The sequence below is a fragment of the Hippopotamus amphibius genome, chromosome 17 (genome assembly GCF_030028045.1).
Source record: "Hippopotamus amphibius kiboko isolate mHipAmp2 chromosome 17, mHipAmp2.hap2, whole genome shotgun sequence".
In the NCBI taxonomy this organism is placed as follows: domain Eukaryota; kingdom Metazoa; phylum Chordata; class Mammalia; order Artiodactyla; family Hippopotamidae; genus Hippopotamus; species Hippopotamus amphibius.
In genome coordinates this window covers 49,449,784-49,476,910 of record NC_080202.1, presented here as the reverse complement: position 1 = coordinate 49,476,910, position 27,127 = coordinate 49,449,784, and the positions used below count along the sequence as shown (strand labels likewise).

Here is a 27,127-nt window from a genome sequence, read left to right as displayed (position 1 = left end):
TTTTGGCTTTTCCTCCTGAGAAAGGGTTTACATGATGCAGTTGGAGGTCCTGTATTGCAGAGCCTCTCATGGGGAGTCGTGTTCTCATGGCTCATGGACCTATGTAGATGAATAAGGGAAGAGGGTTACTCCATCCCAAAATACTTCACACATATTGGAACAGGGTCTAGGTCACTCTGCTTATTTCTTTGACTACCTGCCCCCTGCCTTGGGATTCTAGCATAGATATTTTTGAGTTGTCTTATTTTAAATTTATTTTCACTGCCTGCTTTGGACATTTTTTCAGTTAAAGCTCTTAGGATTTCCGTACATTCAGGACAGTGATGACATGCTTCAGTCCTCAGTTCTTCTGTGTCTCCTCAGTTAATAGAAAGGAAATGTGCATCTGTCTGAACCTGTATAGAAGAATGTGGAGAAAAAAAATAGCAGGGAAGAGGTGTTCCCTTATTCTGTGAGCTTCCTTTAATCTGTTCCATTGTTCTACAGCAAAAGGCTTACGCAGAAACATCTGAATTTTCTTCTTCAAATAAGATATATTTTCAGAAACCATTTAGAACAACATTTTTTAAACTTTGACTCTGAGATGGTCTTTTGAGGCTGATAAACACTGTTGCCACGTTTTACTTCTGTAAAGATAAGCTCATGAATATCAAAAAGGCAATGGACTAGGAGTCAGCATACCTGTTGTCTGTAAAATGAGGAAGTTCAACCAAAATGGAAATAAGCTCTAGTGCAGTGTCCACTGTGAATCTAAAGCCATCTGTGCTGTGGTTTGTGGGAAATCAGTTGCTGTAGGGTCCCCAAATTGAGCTGTTGACTCCGTTCTCACTCATTCTCTCCTTTGCCCAAGCTCAACATTAGTGAATAAAAGACAGCACTAAAGACAGGAGGAAACAGGATAATTTGGCCCCATAGTTTGATTTCATTAGGGATAAACACAAGGATATTAATCTGTTAGAGAAGGGCTGCTTGGTTGAGAAGAAACACTGAGCTTATGGGACTAAGGCCACGGACCTCTAAAGAAAAGTGAAGGGTTAGAGGAGTGCAATAATTTTGGAGGAAGGATAACACACTGCTAAATTCTTTTGACTCATATTGCTTTATAGTCATTCTTGATGACTGGGAAAAGTGGGCAAAGGAAGATGCAGAGGTGAAGGAATTTACCTGCACAGGAGTGCACCGGTGATCTGGCAGGATTTAATGCCAATTTTTTTTCTCAAAGCCTCAAAGTTTGAGGAACTGTGCTTAACCAGACATGTGACACTCCCATTCTTTCTAACATTATCATACTGGCTATCAACTGAGTGTTACAAATCAAACAAGTTTAATTGTACTAAGAAAATCTAGAAGAATGGGCTACAGTAGGAAGCATAGGGGACTTCCCAAGGCAAGAACAAGCTGCATGGCTCCCAGCCTCACCACTGACTGCCTCTGACCTTGGTCACAGAGCAGTCTGAGCCTTCACTCTTGCTTTCTCCATCTGCCAACATGTTTGGCCTGCAGCCAATTGGTGTCCTGTATTTTACAAGATACTTTTTTTTTTTTAGATATAATCCACATAACATGAAATGGGACATTTTAAAGTAAATGATTCAATAGACAGATATTTCCATCACTTCCAAAAAGAGATACTACACCCATGAGCTATCACTCTCCATTTCTTCCTCCTCCCAGGCCCTGGCAACTATGAATTTGCTTTCTGTTTCTACAGATTTGCCAATCCTGTACACTTCATACTAACAAAATATGCAATATGTGGCTTTTTTGTGTATCTGGCTTCTTGACGTAACGTTATTTCCAAGGTTCATCCATGTTGTAGCATATACCAGTACTTCACTACTTTTTAAGGCTGAATAGTATTCTATTGTGTAGATATGCCACGGTTATTCTTCCATCCATCAGTTAATAGACATTTGTGTTGTTTCCACTTTTTGGCTGTTATGAATAATGCTGCTTTCAACATTCACAAGTATTTGTTTGGACATAGTTTTTAAAATCTTTCTTGGATGTATACCTAGGAGTGGAATTACTGGGTCACAGGAGAACTCTAAGTTGAACTTTCTTAAGGACCTGCCAGACTGTTTCTTGCAGTGGCTGCACTATTCCCACTAGCAATGTACGAGGTTTCCAGTTTCTCCATATACTCACCAGCATTTGTTATTGTCTGTTTGATTACAGCCATGTTAGTATTAAGTATCAATAGTATCTCACTGTGGCTTTGATTTGTATTTCCATAATGATTTAAGACATTGAGAATCTTTTCATGTGCTTATTGGGCATTTGTATATCTTCTTTGGAGCAATTTTGAAATTAGTTATCTTTTTATTGAGTTGTAAGGTTTCTTTATATTTTCTGGATGTTCTGAATACTAGACCTTTATCAGATATACGATTGGCAAATATTTTCTCCCTTTCTATGTGTTTTTTCACTTTCTTGATATTGTCCTTTGAAGCAGAAGTATTTTTAATTTTTATAAAGTCCATTTCATCTATTTTTCCTTTGGTTGTTTGTGCTTTGGTATCATATCTAAGAAACTGCTGCCTAATGCAAGGTCATAAAGATTTACTCTTGTGTTTCCTTCTAAGAGTTTTACAGCTTTAGCTCTTACATTTGGATATTTGATCGATTTGAAGTTAGTTTTCATATATGGTGTGACATGGAGGAGTCCAGCTTGCTTATTTTGTGTGTGGATGTACACTTGTCCCAGCATCATTTGAAAAGGCTGTTGTTTCCACATTGAGTTGTTTTGGCCCCCTTGTTGAAAATCAATAGACTATAAATGTGAGGGTTGACTTCTGTACTGTCAATTCTGTTCCATCGATTTACATGTCTATTCTTATGCCAGTACCACACTCTGACTGCAGTAGCTTTGAACTGAGTTTTGAAAGCAGGATGTGTGAGGCCTCCCACTTTGTTCTTTACCAACATTGTTTTGCCTATGCTGTTTCCTTGAACAACCATATGAATTTTAGAATTTGCCTGGCAATTTCTGGAAAGAAGTCAGCTGGGATTTTGATAGGAATTGCACTGAAACCATATGCCAATGGGAAGTAGTGAAATTTTAATAATATTCTCTTCCGATCCATGAACACAGCATGTCTTTACATTTATTTAGATCTTCTTCAATTCTTTCAACAGCTTTGTACTTTTCAGTGTGACTCTTGCACTTATTTGGTTAAATGTTTTCCTGAGCATTTTATTTTTTTGATGCTGTTACACATGGAATTGTTTTCTTAATTTCATTTTTGGATTCCTCATTGCTGGTGTATAAAAACACAGCTAATTTTTGCATATTGATCTTCTATCCTGCAACCTTGCTGAACTCCTTTATTAATGCTAGCAGTTATTTCCATAGATTCCCAGGAATCTGTCATGTGGTCTTCCAGCTTCCCAGCAATATGTGGGGACATTTCAAAGTCTCTGTGGACATCTCATTCCTCAGCTCTTCTTTTTAAGCATTTTGGTTAGGCTGTTTTTTGCCCCAAAGTGTCATCCATTGCCTCATGCAACTGCCATGTTAAAGTATTTACTTGAAAATGTGTTGCAAAACTGCCACCTGAGGAGAGGCTTTTCACACGAGGCAGCTCTCAGTCAGGTCACAGGCAAGGCTTTCAAGTGAGGTCTTCCAGGGAACCACCAGACATGTAAAACAATGGCAGTTCTTTGGGAATGAGGCTTTGAAGGTCCTCCCAGTCCATTCTGTCCCCTCTGGTATCAGGGATGTGGGCTATTTTTCAAGGCTACCACTGGCATGGAGAGCAAAGGTCAAGGACAAATTAAAGCAACACAGATCTCATTGTTCTTATAGAAATTCATTCATTTTCCTTGAATAAGTTGTTCCCCTTGCTGTTTGCTGCAAGCCCATTGGTTAAATTGCCCGAGTTCAGAAAAAGTTGATTCTGACCCATTTTTGCCAGTTTTCTTGCTGTTGTTGCTTTTAGGGAGGGGCGAATTTTCAGATGTCCTTACTCCATCATTTTTACTGATTTGCCTGCAACATTTAAAAAAATCTCTAAAGTCTCAGTGAGCATAGGCTAATTAAATATTTATCATGGGAGATGATTGAGGAAAAGAAAAAAAAAGAGAAAATATAATTCTCATAGAGGCTCTCCCAGATGGGCAGATGAAGTTTGAAAATGTATTTCTGTATTTATTGTGTTATATTGTATTATATTATTATCTTCCTGTTTATATTGTATATATTGTATTATATTATTATCTTCCTGTTTCTTTTGGTTCTTTTTTTTTCCCTATGTGTTTTAGAAAATCTATTCCAGCAGTATGGAATAAAAATTTGTTCCCAAAAATGAATTTGTTCATTTATTGATGGATAAACAAAATGTTATTTATTTATTCAACAAACATTTATTAAATACCTAGTAAAGAATAGGCACTATGTCAGGCACAGGGATAACAATGAAAATGAAGTGTGGTCCCTGCTCTCACGATGCTGATAATCCAGGAGACTGACAAGTAAGCAGGTGATTACATACACAGGAACAAAGGATCTGATACAAGGATACACATGGGACTACATGATGGGAGTATGGCTTTCACCATTTCCTCTTGGATTTATGTCTTCTTCTTTGGCTCCAGAATGAAGGAATTGGTCCTCTTTTTGTCTTTAACTGGGTAGTTTAAACCATGAAATTTAAAAAAATTTCTAGATATGAAAGAAAAACACCTTGAATTACAGAAGACACTAGAAATAGTATTTCTTACAGAGCAAGGGCTTCCTACCAGCACAATCACTTCTAGGATTTTTGACCTGAAAAGTTCCTTGGCATATTTGTTCTTTGCTATCCACTTTTTTCCTATTGTTTTTTTCTGTTTCTCTTCTCCACTTTATCATCTAGAGACCTGGGTAGTTCCCAAAGCAAGAATGCTTTACGGATTCTAAGGGTGATTCATAGGTAAAGACAGAAAATGATTTTTGTTTTTACCTTCAAGTTCCATACCAAAAAAAAAAAAAAAAAAAGACTGTAAACTTTCATGGAGGTAATTGAAAATGTCAATAATTTTAATTCCATCCCATTTTCCAGAATTCTCAATCGTAATCCTTTGACAACAGTTGAAGATTCTTACCTTTTTTAAATTGCCGGCATTAAAATATTTGTAAGTATTGCAGATTCATGGCTCATGAGATAATTTCTGTTCTTTTTTACTTTTGTAAAAGATTGAGTATTTTGGCTAAAAAGCCATAATTTAAATTTTAACTGGGTTATTGAAAGAAGAGTTATTGGCAAAGATAAGGATTAAGAAAGAATACAAATGGGTAAAACAGCCAGCAGAGGAAGCGAACAGTGTTGAAGAACACATATAGATATGGAACACGTAGATGCATGCAGGACTATTGTTTACCCCAGAAAGCAGAAAAAGAGTGATCAAAAGAGGTAGATGCAATTGAAAACAAAAAATTAGGATAATAAAAAAAATTGTACTTTTCAGCACCAAGGTCATTAATATGATGATGCAAACTTAGCTTTTTTCCCTAAGAGCTGTTTGGAATTACCAGCTATGGCAAATAAGAAGCCAAAATTGAAGGAATCACACGTTAAGTATCTTTTTGAGTTTAGAATTTTTGTCTTTGGGTTTATATCATTGTATGTTTGGGTTTCTCCTTCAGAGACATGGGAAGAACACACGTGTCACTTACAACAGTTGAAAGCATCCTGATGATGACCCTCGAATTGGAGAAACTGTAAGTTGATTTTCTTACATTTATTTTCACTCAATTGTTTTTATAGGCTTTTTTTCATTATTTTCTTAAGTCAGATTTCTTTACATACGAGGGTGAGTCAAAAATTCTCCGTACTCTGGCTGTAGAATTTATAGAAGTTTTAACACAACCGGAGGAGTGTGGATAAATTTTGAATGAATTTTCATTGAATGAATTTCACTGTTTCTAAATATACAGTTTGATGTGTTTTGACAAACGTATAGTTCTGTAGCCACCACCACATCTGAGATATAGAAAACTTGTGCACTCCCAAAGACCCCTCATGTCCCTTTGCAGTCAATCCAACCTCCCACTACCAGCCCCTGGCAACCACCAGTCTGATTTCTGTCCATGTAGCTTTGTCTTTTCCAGAATATCTTATTAATGAAATCATGTGGTATGTGGCCTTTTCTTTTTGGCTCCTTTCACATAGCCAGTCTCTTTGGAGAGTCAGCTGTGTTGTTGCAGCTATCAGTAGTTCATTCCTTTTTATTGCTGAGTAGTAGTCTAGTTGTGTGGATATACAGGTTGTTTCCACATTCATCATTTCATGAACATTTGAGTTTTTCTCGTTTTTTTGGCTGTTATGAACAAAGCCTCTAAAAACACTCATGTGTGTGAACATGTTTTCATTTCTTTGGTGTAAAATCCCTAAGGGTGGGTTGCTTCATCACATGCTAAGTGCATATTTAACTTCTTTAGAAACTGCTACACTGTTTTCTAAAGTGGCTGTGCCATTTTGCTTTCCCACCAGCCATCTGTGAGAGTTGCAGTTGCTCCACGTCTTCATCTGATCTTTGTATTTGTTTTTAAACAAAATTTAGCTTTTCTAGGAGGTGTGTAGTTGCATCTCATTGTGGTTTTCACTTGCTTTTCTCTAATAGCTGATGATGTTGAATGTCTATTCATGTGCAAATATCTTTTTAAATGGAGTTTCTATTCAACACCATTTTTAATTGGCTATTTATATTGTTTTAAGTATGCTTTATATGTAAAGCAATGGAAAAAGTCCTTTAAGATACATGTTTAGTAAATTTCTTCTCCCAAATTGTAACTTATCTTCATTGTATTAATGTGTCTCAGAAGACCAGAAGTTTTAAAATTTTGATGAATTCTAAGTTAGCAATTTTTCTTTTTTTTTTTTAATATTTATTTATTTATTTGGTTTTATTGGGTCTTAGTTGTGGCAGGTGGGCTCCTTAGTCACTGCTCAGGGGATCCTAGTTGTGGGTCACGGGCTTCTTAGTTGGGGCCTGTGAACTCTTAGTTGCTACATGTATGTGGGAACTAGTTCCATGATCAGGGATCAAATCCGGGCCCCCTGCATTGGGAGGTTAGAGTCTTAACCACTGCACCACCAGGGAAGTCCCTTAGCAATTTTTCTTATATGGTTTGTGCTTTTTTGTGTCTTATCTAAGAAACCTTTGTCTGAGACCCATTGTCTACTCCAGAATCACACAGATTTTCTCCTGTTTTCTTCCAGAACTTGTATAGTTACATGTAGGTCTATGATTCATTTTCAGTTAATTTTCATACATGGTGTGTGGGAAGGGTCAAATTTCATTTTCTTACATTTTAAAAAACTATGTTTGTAGGGCCCTATTGTGACAATTTATTACACAACTGACAGCACCTTAAATTGTGCCATCCCCCCTCCAATATGGCAAGCTAATAGAAACTTCCTGTTATGGCAAGACTAGTTGAGGGGATTGCATGAGATTAGTATGGGGAAAGGGCCCTGCATTTAGCAGTCTGTTCCAACCATCTTTGTCAGGTCAGCTGACAAGTGACTGTCTTCACCACACTGTCAAATCTGTTGGTCACTGCTCTAGCCTCATCTTCCTCAGCTTCCCACAGCACCTGCCACAATCTCGATCCCTCTCTTGCCAGCTCGATGCCTTCCTCTCTGGGTATTCAAAAGTATTTCCCTATATAGCTACAATACTGTTAATACACAGTAGTGAAGAAATTAAATTCCTACACAATAATATTACCTCATAAAGAGTTGCTATTCAGATTTCCCCAATTGTCTCTATTATACAATATTTATATTAACAGCTCTTTGAGGTGTAATTGACATACAATAATCTGTGTTCACACACACACACATACACACACAACATGAAGGCATCACCAAAGTCAAAATGTTCATCACCTCAAAATGTTTCTTAATATCTCTTTGGAATTCTTCTTTCCCATTGTTCCTTGTCCTTCCCAACCCCCATGCAACCATTGATCTGCTGTTTGCATTTTCTAGAATTCTATATAAATGGAATCATACAGTGTATACTCTTTCTAACTGGCTTCTAACTCAGCATGATTATTTTAAGGTTCATCCCTATTGTTCTATATGTCAATATTCATTTCTTTTTCTTGCTGAATAGTATCCCATTATATGGATATACCACAATTTATCTATTCACCATGGATGGACATTTGAGTTGTTTCAGTTTTTGTCTGTTACAGATAAAGTTGCTATGAATGTTTGCATACAAGTCTTTGTATGGATGTATACTTCCATTTCTCTTGGGTAAATACCTGCCAGTAGAATGGCTGGATCATTGGTTGGAGTATGCTTAAGTTTTTTTGTTTGTTTGTTTTGTTCTTTAATTTATTTTTTGTTTATTTTTTTGGCTGTGTTGAGTCTTCATTCCTGTGCATGGGCTTTCCCTAGTTGCGGTGAGTCAGGGTTACTCTTCTTTGCAGTGCAAGGACTTCTCAGTGCGGTGTCTTCTCTTGTTGTGCAGCCCAGGCTGTAGGTGCGTGGGCTTCAGTAGTTGTGGCATACAGGCTCAGTAGTTGTAGTGCATGAGCTTAGTTGCTCTGCGGCATGTGGGATCTTCCTGGCCTGTGTCCCCTGCATTGGCAGGTGGATTCTTAACCACTGTGGCACTGGGAAACCCTATGCTTAAGTTTTTAAAGAAACTTTTAAAGAAACCTATTTTCCACAGTGGTTTGATCATTTTACACTTCTACCAGCAGTATATGAGAGTGTATGCATTTTCTTCACATTTTGGCCAGTTCTTGCTATGCTCAGTATTTTTGATTTTAGACAGTTTAATAGGTGTGTAGTGGTATCTCACTGTCGCATCCCTGATGATTCATCATGTCAGACATTTTTTTATATGCTTATTTTCCATCTGTATATCTTTAAATCTTTTGTCTATATTTTTCTGGAGTTTTGAGGGGTCTTTACATATTCTTGAAACTAGTCCTTTATCCAGTATGTAAGTTGGTATTTTCTCCCATTCTGTGACTCATCTTTTCTTTGTCTCAGGAAAGTCTTTTGCAGGGCAGAAATTCTCTATTTTGATGATGTCTTATCCATTTTTTTCATTTATGGATTATGCGTTTGGTGTTATATCTAAGAAATCTCACCTAACTCAAAGTCATAAAAGTTTTCTCCTGTTTTCTTCTAGAAATTTTATAGTTTTAGGCTTTACATTTAGATCTTGAGTTCATTTCTGTACATGGTATGGATTGAAGTTCATTTTTTTTCCCTTGTGGCTATTCAGTTGTTCCACCATCATTTGTTGAAAAGACTGTCGTTTCTACACTTAAACGCCTTTGAACCTGAAAGTTAGTTGTCCACATTGCTCTACTTCTGATCTTTCTATTGTGTTCCTTTCATCTTTTTGTCTATCTTTACACTAATACCACAGTGTCTTCAAAGTGTAGCTTCATAAGCCTTGAAATCAGGTAGTGTTAGTACTTCAACTTTGTTCTTTTTCAAAGTTGTTTTTGTTATTCTCCATTTTATTTCCATATGAATTTTAGAATTAGCCTTTCAATTTCTGTAGAAAAGCCTACTGGAATTTTGGTCTATAAATCAATTTGGGGAGAATTGATGTCTTAACAATATTGAATCTTCAGATCCATAAATACATCATATCTTTCCATTTAATTAGGTCTTCCTTAATTGCCCCTGGCAATATTTTCTAGTTTCCAGTGTGCAAGTCTTTTACCTCTTTTGTCAGATTTATCCTAAGTATTATATATGTTTGATGCTATTATAAGTAGTATTTTAAAACTTTAATCTGATTGTTTGTTGAGACAAATTAATCTTTTTGTATGTTGATCTTGTACCCTGCAGACTTGATAAACTCATTGATTAGTTCCAGTAGCATTTTTGTAGGTTCCATCAGGTTTTCTACATAATCATGTTATCTGCAAATAAAGATAGTTTTACTTCTTCCTTTCCATTCTGAATATCTCTTTTCTTTTTGTTGCCCTGTTGCAGTGGCTAGAACCTTCAGTGCAATATCAAATCGAAGTAATGAGAGCAGTCATCCTTGCCTTTGTCCTGGTCTTGGAGAGAAAGCATTTTGTCTTTCACCATTAAATATGATGTTAGGTTTTTTGTAGAAGTCATTTATCAAGTTGAGGAAGTCTACTTCCATTCTCAGTCTACTGAGGGCTGTTTTTTTCTTTAATCAGGAATAGATGTTAGATTTTGTCATACTTTTCCTATATCTGTTGCAATGATTATGTGATTTTTCTTGTTTAGTGTATTAACTTGGGTAAATTGATTTTCAAATATTAAACCAACCTTACATTCTTAAGATAAACCCCACTTGGTCATGATATATTATCTTTGTGTATATTATTGGATTTGATATGCTAAAATTTTGTTAAGAATGTTCGCCTCTGTGTTCATGAGAGATACTGGTGTATACTTTTGTGTTCTTACAATGTCATTGTCTAATTTTGATATGGTGAAAGTTCACCTTATAAATGAGTTGGGAAGTATTCTCTTCTCTTCAACTTTCTGATAGAGTTTGTGTAGAATTGGCATTATTTTATTCCTTAAATGTCTGGTAGAATTCATCAGTTAAGCCACATGGGCTTGAAGCTTCCTTTCTCAGAAGGTTTTAAACTGCACATCCAATTTCATTAACAGTGCTGTTTAAGTCACATCTTTATTTCTGAATGAACGTTAGCAGTGCATGTCTTTCAAGGAATTTGTCCATTTCATCTTGAATTTATTGGTATAAGGAATTCTGTAATATTCTCTTATTATCCCCTTAATATCTATAGTATTTTTTTCTTTGCCATTTTACTTGTTTCTACTTTGATCTTTATTTTGTTCTTTCTTCTCTTACTCTGTAATTAATTTGCTCTCCTTTTTCTAGTTGAAGGTGGAAGGTGAGGAAGCTGAGGATGGCATTAGCAACATCCCACATGTTGACATATTATGTTTTCAGTTTCAATCACTTCAAAATAGTTTCTGATTTCCATCTTGATTTCTCCTTTGACCATAAAGTTACTTAGAAGTGTGTTGTTTAGTTTCCAAATATTTGGAGATTTCTTGGATTTGTTAATTTCTAATTTTATTCCTTTGTGCTCAGGGACATATACTGAATGACTGAAATCCTTTTTAATTCATTGAGACTTGGTGTTATAGCCAATAAATCCTGGGAATAGACAAGAATATGATTTATTTTGGTAAATGTTATGTGTTCACTTAGTAAAAAATATGTATACTGCTGATTTGGGTGGAGTGTTCTATAAATGTCAATTAGGTCAAGTGGGTTGATAGTGTTGTTCAAGTCTTCTAGTCCTTACTGATATTTTACCTACTTGTTCTATCAGTTGTTGAGAGAGGAATATTGAACTCCCTAACTATAATTGTAGATTTTTTTTGTTTCTCCTTGCCCCTCTCATTTTTCCTTCATATATTTTGAAGCTGCATTATCAGGTGGATAATTTTTTAGGTTATGTCTTCTTCATTAATTGACCTTTCTATCATCATGAAATAACACTCACTATCCTTGGTAATATTCTTTGCTTTGACATTGACTTTGTCTTAAACTTATAACCACTCCAGCTTTCTTTTGATTAGTGTTAGCATAGAATAGTTTTTTCTATCCTTTTAACCTGTTATTTTTCTATTGAAGATATATGTTTGGCTTTTGCTTTTTTATCTACTGTGACAGCTCTTCTAATTAGGGTGATTAGACCATTTACATTTAATGCAATTTTTGATATGATTACATTTAAATCTACTGTCTTGCCATTTGTTTTCTATTTGTCTCATCTATGCCTTATTCCTTTTTTCCCTTTTCTTCCTGCTTTTGGATTGAGTACATTTTATTATTTTATTTTATTTCCTTTGTTTGCTAATTGGTTATAACTCAGATTTTGTTATTTTAGTGGCTGCTTTATGGTTTATCATGTACATCTTTAACTTATCACAGTCTATCTTCAAATGATATACAGTTTCTGAGTAGTACAGGAGCCTTACAGTAGTGTACTTCCATTTCTCCCCTTCAGGACTTTGTGCTACTTTTTTCATATATTTTACTTTTACTTATGTCATAAACAGCACACTATATTATTATTTTTTGTTTAAATGATGAATTATCTTTTAAAGAGATTTAAATAATAAGAAAAAATTTATAGGGACTTCCCTAGAGATACAGTGGTTAACAATATGGCTGCCAGGGCAGGGCACACAGGTTCCATCCCTGGTCCAGGAAGATCCCACATGCCGTGGAGAAACTATGCCCATGTGCCACAACTACTGAGTCTGTGCTCTAGAGCCCATGAGCCGCAACTACTGAGGCCCATGCCCTAGAGCCTGTGCTCTGCAACAAGAGAAGGCACCACAGTGAGAAGGCCTCGCTCTGCCAACAAAGACCCAATACAGCCAAAAAATAAGTTCTCTTTAAAAAAAATGACAATGGGTTCAAGTGTCAAAAAAAAAAAAAGATAAAAGAAAAGACATATATTTACCTATGTCATTACCAATTCCAGTGTTCTTTTTTAAAAATTATTTTTATTTACTTACTTAGTTAGTTTATTTTTTATTTTTATTTGCTGCAGTGGATCTTCATTGCTGCATATGGGCTTCTCTAGTTGTGGCCAGTGGAAGATGCTCTTCATTGCAATGGGCAGGTATCTAACTGCAGTGGTTTCTCTTGTTGTGCAGCACAGGCTCTAGGTGCACAGGCTTCAGTAGTTGTGGCATGCAGGCTCATTAGTTGTGCCCTGCAGGCTCTAGAGCGCAGGCCTAGTAGTTATGGCACATGGGCTTAGTTGCTCCACAGCATGGGGCATCTTCCTGGACCATGGATCAGACTCATGTCCTCTGCATTGGCAGGTGGATTCTTAAGGACTATGCCACCAGGGAAATCCCAATGCCAGTGCTCTTATTCATTTGTGTAGATCCATATCTCAATGTTATTATTTTTCCTTCTGCTTAAAAATACTTCTTTGAGCATTTCTTAGAGTGGAAGTCTACTAGTGATTAATTCTTTCAGCTTTTGTATGTCTGAGATAGTCTTTGTTTAGCTTTTGTTTTGAAAGAGCTGGGTATAGCATTCTAGCTTGATAGAATTCAATTCATTGCTTTAAAGATGTTATTCCACTGAGTTCTCATTTACATTGTTTCCAACAAGAAGTCTGCTGTCATTGTTATCTTTGTTCCTCTGTATGTAGTGTATAGACTTTTCCTCTGTCTGCTTTTCAATTTTTTTCTTTCTTGCTGGTTTTGAGTAATTTGATTATTATTTGTACCTTGGTGTAGTTTTGTCCATGTTTCTTATGCTTAAAGTCCATTGATCTTCTTGACTTTGTGGGTTTATATGGAAAATTTTTGCCTATTATTTCTTCAAATTTTTGTAATTCTCCCCTCCTTCATGGACTCTAAGTACACATATATTAGACCACTTGAAATTGTAGCACAACTCACTGATGCTGTATTCATTTTTGTTGTTGTTTTGTTTCATTACTCTCTGTGCATCATTTTGGATACTTCCTATTGCTATGCCTTAATGTTCACTGACCCTGTCTTCTGCAGTGCCTAATCTGCCATTAACCTCATCCAGTGTCTTCTGGATTTAGACATTGTTTTTAATCTCTAGAAGCTCAATTTCGGTCTGCTTTACATCTTCCATGCCTCTTTAGTCTGGGTTTTTTAACATATGAAGTACAGTTATAATAACTTTTTTCACAGATAATAACTTTTTAAATGTTTTTTTTCTTTGAAATACAACATCTGTATAGATTCTGGGTTAGTTTTGATTGATTGCCTTTTCTCCTCAATATGGGTCATATTTTCCTGCTTCTTTGCGTGCTTGGTAATTTTTCATATGATCCCAGATATTGTGAATTTTAGTTGATTGTGTGCTATATATTTTTATATCCCTATTAAATGCTTGGCCTTTGTTTTGGGTGAAATTAAGTTATTCAAAACAATTTTATTCTTTTAGGTCTAGCTTTTAAGATTCATTGGGCAGGCCTCCAAGTAGCCTTTAGTGTAGCGCTCATTATTTGCAGCTACTTAGGCAAGTCCTTTCTGAGTATCATGAGGTTTTCCAGTCTGACTTGTAGGAACAGGTACTATTCCCAACCTGGTGTGATATCCAGTTATTCTTATTATTAATCCTTTCATGTGGTTCTTCTCCTGGCATCAAGGAATTCCTCACACGAATGCACTGACCAATACTTTGTTGAGTACTCAAGAGATCCCTCTGCCTATCTCGAGAGTTCTTTGTCTGTGCACTTCTTTTGTCTCTAGTCCTTTGCTTTGTGGACTCTAGTCACCTTTGTTTTCCCAGACTCTCAGCTCCATTTCCTCAGTCAGGGAGTCCATCAGTCTTTGCCTGGGTTTCTTTTCTCTGTACCATGACCTGGAAACTCTCCTAAAGAAGGAAGCTAGGCTGGGACTTCCCTGGTGGCACAGTGGTTAAGAATCCGCCTGCCAATGCAGGGGACACAGGTTTGAGCCCTGATCAGGGAAGATCCTACTTGCTACGGAGCAACTGAGACTGTGCTCCACAACTACTGAAGCCCGTGCACCTAGAACCCATGTTCCACAACAAGAAAAGCCACCATAATGAGAAGCCCCGCACTGCAACAATGAGTAGCCCGTCCTCACCACAACTAGAGAATAGCCCACGCAGCAACAAAGACCTAAATGCAGCCCCAAATAAAAAGTAAATAAAAATAAATAAAAGAAGTAAGCAAGGGCAGCCCTAGGGATCACTTTATTTCCCATCTCTTGGAGATCACGGAACTTTATTGCCTGAACTCCAGGTTCTTGAAAACTTGTTTCCTATATTTTGTGCCATGTTTTCACACTTTCAGGTGGGAGGATAAACTGGTGCTTGTGCTTGTTACTTCATCTTGGCCAGAAGCCAATAACATTCTTTAAATCTGTTTGGTTTTGATACAGGGTCCAATCAAAGATTTGGCATTGCAGGTCATGTCTCTGTTTCCATTAATCTAGATATTTCCCTACTATTTCTTCTTTTTGGTCTTTTATGACATTGGCATTTTTGAAGAGTCTAAGCCACTTGTCTTGTAAATTGCCCCACAGTCTGGATTTATGTTTCCTCATTAGATCCAAAGGAAACATTGTGGGAAAGAATACTACATAGGCAATGTGTCCTTCCTACTTCAACACTTCAGGTGGCCCACTGCTAAGTTTGAGCACTTGGTTCATGTGGTATCTTCCATATCTCTCCATTGTAAAGTTATTTTTCCTCTTGGTAACTGATAAATAATATGTGGGGTGATACTTTGGGATCAGTGAAGATCCTGCTTTCAAACAACTTCACCCAGCTGGGCATCAGTGATAATCCTTCTCTGAATCAATTATTACACTGGTAGTTGCAAAATGACACTTTCCTAATTCTGTCATTCCTTCTGCATTTATTAGCTGATGTCATTCTATAAAGAAGCGCTCCCCTTCTTTTCCTTTTGAGTGTCATTATGGACTCATGCTCTTCTTTAAATTAATTGCATTATACCTTATTGTAATGATAATGTTATTCTTTAAATGTTCCAGTTGTCCAGATTTGGCCAATGTGATCTCTGCTATTGTTTAACCACACAATGATTTTTTGTTCCTAGAATACTTTCTAATATATTTACTACTCACAAATAGGAATTGAGAAAGGGACTCCAGAAGGTGGGGACTCATTCAGACTCTTCTTAGAAGTCTGCCTTCTTCCTGTGTACTCTCAACCCAAAGTGAGGCTTTCAGGATGGAAGGAGATACTTCTGAATTAAACTACAGATCAATGTCACCCAATTCTAATCCCTGTTCCAATTTTTCTAGGCATACCACACCTACTGCCATCCTAATCCTTCTGTTGGGCACCTCTCTCCTCCTCTATATTTCTTTGCACTAGTCAAGAGCAGCAATTGGACAACCGGTCCCTCTCCAATTCTCCAGTCCATATGCCCCAAGAACTCCTTTTGGCACTGGTCTGTGGTGGCCTTGGCCTGCCTCTACTACCTACTCAAATAAGTGCTTTACCACGAATTTAATTATGTGTGTTTCCATGTATAGGATCTTACTCAGCCGCACGGCCTGCTGCCTCTGCCAATTTAAAAATACAATTGAAGTTGTCTGTAAGACAGTGAAGCTGCATTGCGATGGTGAATGCCTGACAAATGCCACACCTTGTGGTGAGCCTCAATTGCCTGATAATAAATTTTCTTTTTTTATATAATTTTTTAAACTTTTATCTTTAATAAATGATGCTACATTTTAAAATTAATGGTGTAATAACATTATTTTTATTCAGTAATTCAGAGTTCCATCTCCCTAAGTTTCTAAGAACTACTTTGTAGCTAAAAGTCATATTCTTGGCTACATTATTAAGCTAATAATAGCTCAGTTACAGTGTTAGTTTAAGAATGTAACTGATTTGTGTACATACAGAAACAAGAAAAAGGAATGGAAGGGGAAAGGGAATTAACATTAATCACCACATATCATAAACTGTGCTCTCTGCAAATGAGAACTCATTCATATATAGTGCATCACAGTTTGTAAACTGATTTTATATGCATTAGGTCTCGAGTAACCTTTGTTTTATAAGCCAGGTGTAAATATATTTTTGTTTATTTGGTTTGTTTTTGCAATTTCATGAAAGAGTATAAATGATGCTGTTTTATGTCCTATGTGGAGCCTGAGAGTTTCTGGTTCCATAAGCAGAAGCAGCTACCTAGCCCTCCTAATTGATGGGAGAGCTGTCCAGCTCTGAATTTATGCTTACACTGTCCAGCTCTCAACTAGCTCTGAATCTCAAGCTTTTCTATCCACAAAACACTCAGGTGCTTTCAGCTATTTTTCTATGTATCAGATTTATTGGCACTAACTTGATGACTTCCAAAATGTGCTTTCATGTCCAGATACCTTGAATACAGCTCTCTTTCAATGATCTAGAGCACATCATAAGTAATAACACTTTGCTACTTATGTAAAGATTATATCGCTGATTTTTCAAGACAGGTTTTTTTGGGGTGGCCACACTACACAGCTTGCAGGATGTTAGTTCCCCTACCAGGGATTGAACCCGGGTCGCAGCAGTGAAAGTGCCAGGTCCTAACCATTAGACAACCAGGGAACTCCCCCAAACAACTTTTTTTTCTTACCAATTATATGACTCCCTTCTCGCCCAAAGTGGGCAGAAAAGGCATTTTTAATCTCCTTTTACAGGTGAGGAACAACAAGAGCAGAGGTGTTAAGTGTTATGACCCTGGTGCCCAGATCTCCTGTCCCCAGTTTGGGGCTCTCTGCAAGCCCATGTTCCTCCTTTCTCATGACTCTTCCCTCCTTCTTTGACCCTCACCATCACCACCAAATATATTTTTAATCCTTTTGGATGAGAAGCCCAGCTACACAAAGGTACACATTACCTTCACACAGTCAGAAGCTTTGGATGGTTCCCAAGTAAAGCTGGCAAGATTAGAAGTGAAATGAAATGAAAGCAAAGTAGGCATCTGACAGAAGTTGCTTTTTCCCTTTTGCATTTTAGGATCTCAAGTTTTACTGCATCGATTTCTTGAACATTCCACATTGGCATAGAATCTGGAAAATATCTTAAGTTATATCTCAGGTCGCTGCCCAAATTTAGGACAGAGCCAGGGTGGACATAGTGTGTTTTTCTATATAGAGCCTTCTGTTATGGGGGCTGGGATATACAGAAGCAGGGACTGAGCAAAGGCTTCAGTGCGTGGGTGGAAAAGGGCTTGTCATGATGAAGACCTGTTAGCAGCAGTTGTTGTCACAGTCATCTGTGAAAGCAGCAGGAACACAAGCACACTGAAGAGGTGGCGAGAGGAACCTCGCACTCCTCTGCATCTGAGGCAGGACAGGATGGGGTATGTGAACGTGGAGAGTCACAGCAGATCTGCAGAGCATCCAGCTGAGTCAGGGAATATTTGTCTTCCAGTCTTGGTTTTTCTTGAGTCCTGGGCATTTGGCCTCCAGAACCACTGGAGTAATCTTAAATATAGTTACTATATTTCATGCCACAGAATTTTCCAGGTAGATAGCCACTCTTCAAAAGATACTTTTTTCATGTTTTGTGGTTGCCAATTATAGGCTTAAGTTTGGGTTTCCTTTTCTCCTAAGTGGCCCTCAGATGTTGACTGATTCATAATCTATTGGATGGGATACATGTCTGTGGACTGACAAAAAGCTGTCCCATCCGTCTTCAGTTATCAAAACCAGTCTCTTCTTTTTTGACAGATGAAGCAACATCTCTAGGGAATGCAGAAGGATCGTTCGTGAAGGTGTTACAAGCCCGGAAGAAGAACACCAGCACCGAGATGACTATTGAGCCAGAGAGGGCATCCTCAGACCAAAGGGCTGTCAGCTTGTCAACCTTCGTGAATGAGCAGCTGGACTCGAATGCTGAAAGTGATGTTATCGGTGCACTAAATTACATACTGCCTTATTTCTCACAGGGAAATCTACGAGATGTGAAATCAACATTATTACCATCCATTCAGCTTCTTTTTCCAAATGTACAAGATGCAGATGCGCTGCTGGGCCATTTGAAAAACAATATAAGGAACCCTTCCATCAACCCTATACCCAACAATTTACCTTATAAAAATAAATTGAGGAAACTCTATTTTCTGGAAAATTTGTTAGATGCAGAAATTCAAGAACAAATTGATGAGGTTAAAAAGAAAGAAAAAGCTGCCATGCTTATACATTCCGAACTTTTAGGTCCCAAATTTAAGCACCAAATCTTTCAAAAGAAATTGGAAACTGCCCAACCACAGGAAAACAGTCTAGCAAAGACTGAGAGTGTAGGGGAAAGGCTGCTGAGAGTGAACAGCGTCCTCAAGGGCTCAAAGGCCATAAAGAAAAGGCACTTCAAAGCAGTGGGAGATGAGAGTGTCAGGAGGAAACAGAATGCCCAGCCATTTGTGGAGAACACTGCCAGAGAAAGAAGTCTCACGAGGCCATCCCCAATAGAGCTGGAACAGCTTCACATGGTGCAGAGCCCCAGAAGTTAGTGGGAAACTCCTTCAACACAGAGCCTCCATTCATAAAGGAACAGAAGGCAGCAGTCCCTTCTTTCCTGAAACAAAACTCAAGGGGCAGGCCTTCTGGCTCCATCCCTCCAAACTCCCCATCTCAGGTTAAAAAGAAATCAAAAGACTTACCCTCCACTATTGTTGTTTTAGAAGATGCATATGCTGGAGTTATAAATCTGAAGACTTCTCAACTAATCTCACATTCCGGGAAAAAATACATCTTCCATAAAATTCGGTCTGGTCTGGTCCAGAGAAGACCCAAAGCCAAACTGCATCGAAAATTCAGAAAGAAAGTTTCTCTCAGTAGAATGATGCTTGTGAGGCGTCCTTTCTCTGCAGTGAGGAGCCTCATAAATTCCTCTCCAAGAGAGGCTTTTTCATCTTCAGGAGAACTGACTTCTCAAGAAAATCCTTTTCCAGAATTATTTTCTCTTTCAGACCCTTCTACAGAAAAGCCTACTCCAGAAAGCAATACTGCACAAAATGTCTTTGAAGAAATTACAAACTCTATTCTGCCAGGAGGAACCGGCCCTGGAATCACTGCCCATAGGAGTGTCCCCACGGCACATTCTGCTGTTGTTGCAGACAACTTTTTCCCAACTGTTCAACACACCAGCGAAACCCAGTGGGAGGACCACAGCGTGGGCACTGAATTATCCTCTAAGCCCCCAGGCTCCACTTTCCCAGCACTCGCATCCCCGGGTGATCAATTTGAAGCTCAGCTAAACCAGCAGCTATGGTCCCTCACCCCCAACAATAATGTGAGAAGGCTCATTTTTCATGTTACCCGGACTTTGAAAATGGACTGCTCGGAGACCCACGTGCAGCTGGCCTGTGCCAAGCTCATCTCCAGAGCAGGCCTCCTGATGAAGCTCCTCAGTGAGCAGCAAGAAGTAAAGGCATCAAAGGCAGAATGGGATATGGACCTGTGGAAAACCGAGAACTATATCAGTGAGAGTGCAGGAGCCCAGGGTGAACAGAAGGAGCAGGAGCCCAGTGAGGTGAGGATGAGCCCTGAAACACGGGAGCTGCACATGTACTCAGTGTAGGACGTGCCATTAAAGTGCCCAAGCAGGAATCCCAGGGCCTCCTAGTCTGTATCTTATCTCAGCCATGAACCTGGCTTAGACAGTGATCTCCCACTTGGCTCATGTAGAGAATGTGCCACTACTCCTAGGGTAGACGACAAGAGGACATAACACACAGATAAATTGTAGAAGAAAATGCTAATGAGAAGAGTAATACCATTAAATTTGGCTTGTTCTTCTAGAAGCTTCTGGCCTGAAAGGATTGAGTTTTATAGTATTTTAAGGATAGTTCACTTTCATCTTTTCTATCTCCTTGTTTTAAAAAAATGTTATTATTTTAGCTCACAAAAGAAGTCCCAGGATATGTTTATAACAACGAACTCATCCTGGCAATATCTGTAACTGGAGAAGTGATGACTTTCATTGTCATTTTCTGTCTCATTCAGGTAAGGACAATATTTAATTCAGATTCAGATTCCTGCATACCCTTGGCCCAGACTCACCAATTTTATATTTATTTATTTACTTACTTACTTATTTATTATTTATTTATTGGCTGTGTTAGGTATTCATTGCTGCACATGGGCTTTCTCTAGTTGTGGCGAGTGTGGACTGCTCTTCATTGTGGTGCACAGGCTGCTCAGTGTGATGGCTTCTCTTGTTACAGAGCACAGGCTCTCGGCACGTGGGCTTCAGTAGTTCTGGCACATGGGCTCAATACTTGTGGGGCATGGGCTTAGTTGCTCCATGGCATGTGGTATCTTCCTGGGGTAGGGATCAAACCCGTGTCTCCTGTATTGACAGGTAGATTCTTAATCATTGTGCCACCTAGGAAGTCCCCAATTTTTAATATTTTGTCCATGTTCTTTATATCCTCTCTCTTTCCCTCTATATCTCTATGTAGGTATGTAGAAGCAGTAAATAGTTTTCCTAAACCATTTCAGAAATTTACAATAAAAAAAAATTTCATATTCAGAACCCACAAACTGAAAACCAAAGCCTCCTTTCCACCTGCTTCTAACTTGATAGTTCTCTTCAGTCACTAGGATTGCTGTTTTACTTAAAAGTATATTCCCAGGGGTGGGGCATCTGCGTTGCGTCTTCATTGCGGTGTGCAGGCTTCTCATTGAGGAGGCTTCTCCTGTTGCAGAGCACAGGCTCTAGGTGCACCGGCTCATTAGTTGTGGTGCACGTGCATAGTTGCACCGCAGCATGTGGCATCTTCCTGGAGCAGGGAACAAGGGATTGAACCCGTGTCCCCTGCAGTATCAGGCGGGTTCTTCATCACTGGGCCACCAGGGAAGCTCCCCCAGGATCTTTAACGGAACTCCTCTCCCAGGAGATCTTTCTGGAATTGGATCCTAATAACAAGCCATTAGACTATTTTGACAAGTTGAGTTGATAAGAAGGCCAGGATTGACATGATAGTAAAATTCCTTCAACTCAAAAAACTGTGTTGATTTGATGTCCTCCCCAGTCACTCTCATTCTACCATTGCTTTCTTTCCTTGTTGGCTGAAGTGATGAGAGGTATATCATCTCCACCCTCAGGGAGCTGTCAGTCACCCTGGCAGGGCTGAAAGCACATGGTTAAAAGATAAAAATGTGATCTCGTCAACTCCTTACATTTACTTAGCAGCTTTCCTCTCCGGTTTGTTAGGCGCTGTGTAGCTGGGATCCATTACAACAGTGCAAGGAACATCCAGCAGCAGGCTCCCCAAAGTATGTGATATTTATAGTAGCCTGGCCCTGGAGCCAGCCTGCTTACCTTCTGTTCAGTTACATAATGGGTTATTACTTTTCCCAACAGGCACTTGCTAACCGCATCAAATGAGTGATTTTCATCAGCTGCCAATCTTGATTCTCCCCTACCAATCCAACCTACTTTATTGGCCTTTTCTACTGTCATGGCTGCCCTCCATTCCAGCCTAAGCAGCCCCTCACTATATGCTAGTTACACCATACCCGTTCCTCCGTTTGTCTGTGCCTCTGCCCATTGAAAATCCTTTATTTTGCTTTGCCTGTGGAAGTCCTACGAACCTCTCAAAAGCCAACTCAAGTTCGTCTTTCTTCGTTCAGCCTTCCCTGAATACTCGAGCCCTCCTGACCCTAGTCTTGTGAGGTTTGTCACCACTTCTTAGGGGCCATAGCAAAGCAGTCCCCTACCCTCAGAACTCACAGAGGTGGTAAACAGATTTTTAAAAGGTGGCTCCCCAAGAGAGAAACACCAGGGTCAGCACAGCATGGACAGAGCAGAGGTGTGTGAGGACCAATGGCTCCCTGGCCTGTCAGACTTGAATAAAACCTGACATGATGTATGAACTGCTAAAGAGAAATGTGTCTGTCTGCAGGAGGGTTGGTCAGCAGTGAAAGCATAGAAAAGGTGAGGCAAGCCCAACACAGGCGGTGCCCATTTCACATTGCCCGAGAGTAGAGATGGCACCTTAGGCAGCGTAACTGAAGAGTCCAGCCCAGTCGCCAGGCAGTGCCAGTTGAGGAGATGGACGGATCCAGCTACCTCAGGCCTTTCCAGTAAAGGCAGGATTCAGCTGATTCCTTTCGTTCTAATCCTGTTCTCACCAAGTAGCCTTCTGGTTGTGTGACTGTGCTTTAGTGTGCCACAGAGACCTGTCTGTCTCTACAGAAGGTAATTCTCTGATTGTGTAGACACACATGCCCTGTTTGTAGAACATGCACTTCTCATTGTCAAATGAGAATTCGGCATTCTGATTTTTGATCAGTCCTGTGATATTGATAATGGGAGACTGTGATATTGATAGGAAGAGGTGGAGTCTCTCTTGGTGAGAAGAGTATGATTCCTGAGCCCAGGAGGCTGGGGACTAGCATGGGGTCAGCTTGCTAGTCATTGGCCATTGCCCAGACTACCCTCTACATCTCCAGGTGGCATATGGACTTTTGCTTTTTTAGAGTTTGTATAAAGTCCCCTTTTTATTCCTTTTAGCTTCTGTGTAGTTTAACCTTGCATTTGTTTTGGTTTTTTTTGGCTTGTGGAATCTCAGTTCCCCAACTAAGGATTGAACCTGCACTCTCGGCAGTGAAAGCAAGGAGTCCTAACCATGATTTCCTCTCCCCACATACACAATAAACTGTTTGAGGAAGGGGCCATGCAGTGTTTTTCCTATGGAAGTTCAATGGAAGAGATTTGCGGCATTATGTCAGTTCCACAGTGAGGAACAATGAAACCAAATATTTATTTGAAGTAGCATAGAGACTCCAGCAATAGACCCATGTGTTGTGAAGACTTTTGAAATGTCATGTTTCAATATTCAAATGAGTGGAAGAAAATGAACAAATGGTAATAGAGTAGCTGCCTAACTCGTTGGGGGTTGGGGGGGGTGGGAAATAATAGCAGATCCCCATTTCTCACCTTAAATTAACATATTTCCATAAATGTGAGAGAAGACCACATAGAAGTATTAGAAGAGTGCCACAGTGTTCATGGCAGCACTATTTACAATAGCCCAGGACATGGAAGCAACATAAATGCCCTTCAACAAGATGAATGGATTAAGAAGATGTGGCACATATATACAATAGAATACTACTCATCCATAAAAAGGAATGACATTGAGTTATTTGTAGTGAGGTGGATGGACCTAGACTCTGTCATACAGAGTGAAGTAAGCCAGAAAGAGAAAAACAAATACCATATGCTAACTCATATATATGGAATCTTAAAAAATGGTACTGGTGAACCCAGTGGCAGGGCAAGAATAAAGATGCGGATGTAGGAGAAACAAAAGTATTAAAAGAGGGACTTCCCTGGTGCTGCAGTGGATAGGAATCCACCTGCCAATGCAGGGGACACGGGTTCGATCCCTGGGCCAGGAAGATTCCGCATGCCACAGAGCAAGTAACCCCGTGCGCCACAACTACTGAGCCTGCGCTCTAGAGCCTGTGAGCCACAACTACTGAGCCCACAGAATGCAACTACTGAAGCCTGAATAGTCTAAGGCTCGCATTCTGCAACTACTGAGTCCACGTGCTGCAGCTACTGAAGCCCACATGCCTAGAGCCTGTGCTCCACAAACAGAGAGAAGCCTCCACAATGAGAAGCCAGCGCAAAGTAGCGAAGAGTAGCCCCTGCTCGCTGCAACTAGAGAAAGCCCGCTCACATCAGTGAAGACCCAACGTAGCAAAAAAAAAAAAGTATTAGAAGAAAATAAACACAATATTTTTATAATATGGTGGGGAAAAGCCTTCGGAGCCTGATGGCAGGAGCAGAACCTTTGATAGATTGACCACCTCGTCTGTGACACCAACTTAGCACTGATTCATGTCAAGAGTAAGATGAAGAATTTTGCATATATTGTCTGATTTAATCCCCACAGTCCTGTGAGGATGGTGTTACTTTCCCTCTTTCATAGATGAAGGAGATCAATGTAAGGCCCCAGTGGCCAAACCAAGAGCAGAAGCCAGTTTCACCTGACTTGTACTCCCTACTCTGCCCTTTTGTCTCCTTAGAGACAAAAACACTGGAAGGATTTGAAACATTGAAATTCAATGAAAGCCAATAATTGATTTACTATAAAGAGATTTTTTGGGTTTTGTTGGTTTGTTCATGGGGGGATTTGGGGCCACACTGCACAGATTGTGGGATCTTAGTTCCCTGATCAGGGATTGAACCCGGTCCACCTCAGTGAAAGCGCTGAGTTCTAACCACTGGACCACCAGGGAGCTCCTACAAGTTTCAAAAATCAACAGGAAGAGGACACACAGTCCAGGGGAGACAGGGGCAAGGGCTGTGAAGAGAAGGAGGAAGTGTGTTGAGTCTGCCACCATAGCTGCCCGTCCTCTCCTCATGGCTCACGTGGCGCAGGTTTTGTCAGCCAGGCCGGTGACACCTCATGACATAAACATAATCTCTATTATTTTCTTCAAGAAGTTTTGTAATCTGTCTAGCATTCATTGTATTTCATTTTTAGTGTGGTTGAGGGAGGGGATCTAACTTTCTCCCCCTACAGGAAGATCCAGTTGTTTTCAAATCTTTCACTGAATGGTTCATTCCTTCTTCCTTGGTCTAAAGTACTGTCTTTATCTGGACTCTATTCTGTTGATGCAGTTATCTTTTCCTGAACCAGTACCAATATCACACTACTTAACTCCAGTTGCATTGTAACATATTTTGTATCCGGTGGGGAAAGGTCCTGCTCTTTGGTCTTCTCTCTCATCCGTATCATAACTGTGCTTACATATATTCTCTACCAAATGTCAGCCGGCCAGGTTTTGTTTTAAAATTATCTTGGATATAAATGGATTGCATTGAATTTGTAGGTTAATTGGAGAACTGACCTCTTTATAACATTCTAGGAAGATGGTGTCTCATGCCATGTATGTATTTCTTCTTAATGTCCTTCAGAAAGGTTTTAACGTTTCATCACATAGGTCTTACACATTAAAACAGAGAAGTTTTAATGTTTTCATCACATAGGGCTTAACATAGGTTAAGGTTCTTCCTAGGCACTTTATGCATTTTTATTCATAGAGTAAATAGGATCGTTCTTCTATTTTTTAGTTACTTATTTGTGTTATATGGGAAAGCTGTTGAGGCTTATATGTTGATCTCTTTTGTATGCAGCCATCTTACTGAACTCTCATATTACTTCCCATAAAACTTCACTTCATTCTTTTGGTTTTTCTAGAGCCATCATTTCATATGCAAATCTGTTTGTCTCTTCCTTTCCAATACTTCAATTTTCTTGTACTACTGATTAGGGCCTCCTCCACAGTGATGAGTAAGAGCAGGAATGATAGGCGTCCTACTCTTGTTCTTGACTTTAAAACAAAGCTTGGGTTTCTGGTACATACTTTTCTTTTCTTTTCCTACTTCTAAGAGTTTTTCTCAGGAATTATCTGTTGAAAGTTATCTAAAACAGTCCATAAAATGTACTGGCATGCAAGACCCGGAGTAAGGCACTGTGGGAGAGTCAACGGATTACTAAACAGGATAGAATTCCTGTGCTTACAGAAGTTATCATCTCACTGGGTCGATAGGACTTAAAATAAAAAGGAGTGAATGAGGCTGTGGAAATAGTGGTAATGGACAATCATGGTCATGTTTTCTTTCACAACAGATTCATGCTCACAGGGTAGCAGCAGCAGCAGCAGCACAGGGAGATGAAGAAACAGGGCAACTGCCCAAGGGCCACAAGAGGTGAGTGGGGCTGAACATCCCGCCTGTCCTCCACGCTAAGCCACATGCAAAGGTCCCCCGAGACCCTGGGGGCCAGACACCGAGAACGTCTGTGAGGCCAGCACGCAGGGGATGCTTTTCAAGCTCCCAGGTCTGTGGTGATTCTGCTCGTTGTGATTCTGGACTCAGGCGCCCATTTAGTCCTGAGAAGCCCAGAGGTAACACAGGTGAGAGAGGTGGGAAATGTAACACTGACTGTGTGTGTTTTCCTCCAAGGGGCTTTTTTCCCTTTCTGCCGCGAAAGAGAAGCTCAGGGGAAGACGAGAGTCAGGTAACTTTGAGGAGGGTCATGTACTGTGGCCGGAAAAAGCAGGGGGATGCAGAGTTAATATTTCCCTTTCTGTGTTCTAGGAGGGCTTTTCTGGAAAAGGCAGCCACTTTGACTTAGGGATTTGTATAGTCCTCTCAACGCCATACACAAGAAAAACATGGCACAGAAGCTACACGACCAGGAGTCTTCTGATGAGGATGAGATTTTCCACAAGGATGCGGGGTAGCTGATAGGGGACAAGTTAAAATTCTCATCTAAAATGGGGTAATAATGAAAAGTGTAATTGTTCCTTTTGAGAGTAAAAGCCTTGGCATTATTCTTCTTATCTCAGGGAAGGCAGCAAAACCCCAGCAGAGGATGTTTAGGCTGCAGATTCGGCTGCTGGAGAGACGGGTGAGGAAAGTGAGGCCGCACACGAGACCGCGACAATGTGAGCCCCGTCCTGCCTCAGGCCATCTGCACATTTCATTTTCCAGGATTGGCTTCTCAGCATCACTTGTCAAATGCTTCTTTTTCTCATTTTTTAAAAAATACATTTTTTTAAAATTTATTTATTGGCTGTGTTGGGTCTTCATTGCTGCACAGGGGCTTTCTCTAGTTGTATTG

The 27,127-nt window shown here is 39.5% G+C and overlaps 1 pseudogene; it reads left to right on the top strand.

Moving 5' to 3' along the window:
- The window catches only part of LOC130839622 (leucine-rich repeat-containing protein 37B-like), a 77,212-nt pseudogene extending 50,465 nt beyond the window's left edge, over positions 1-26,747 (top strand).
- Positions 26,748-27,127: the final 380 nt, after the last annotated feature.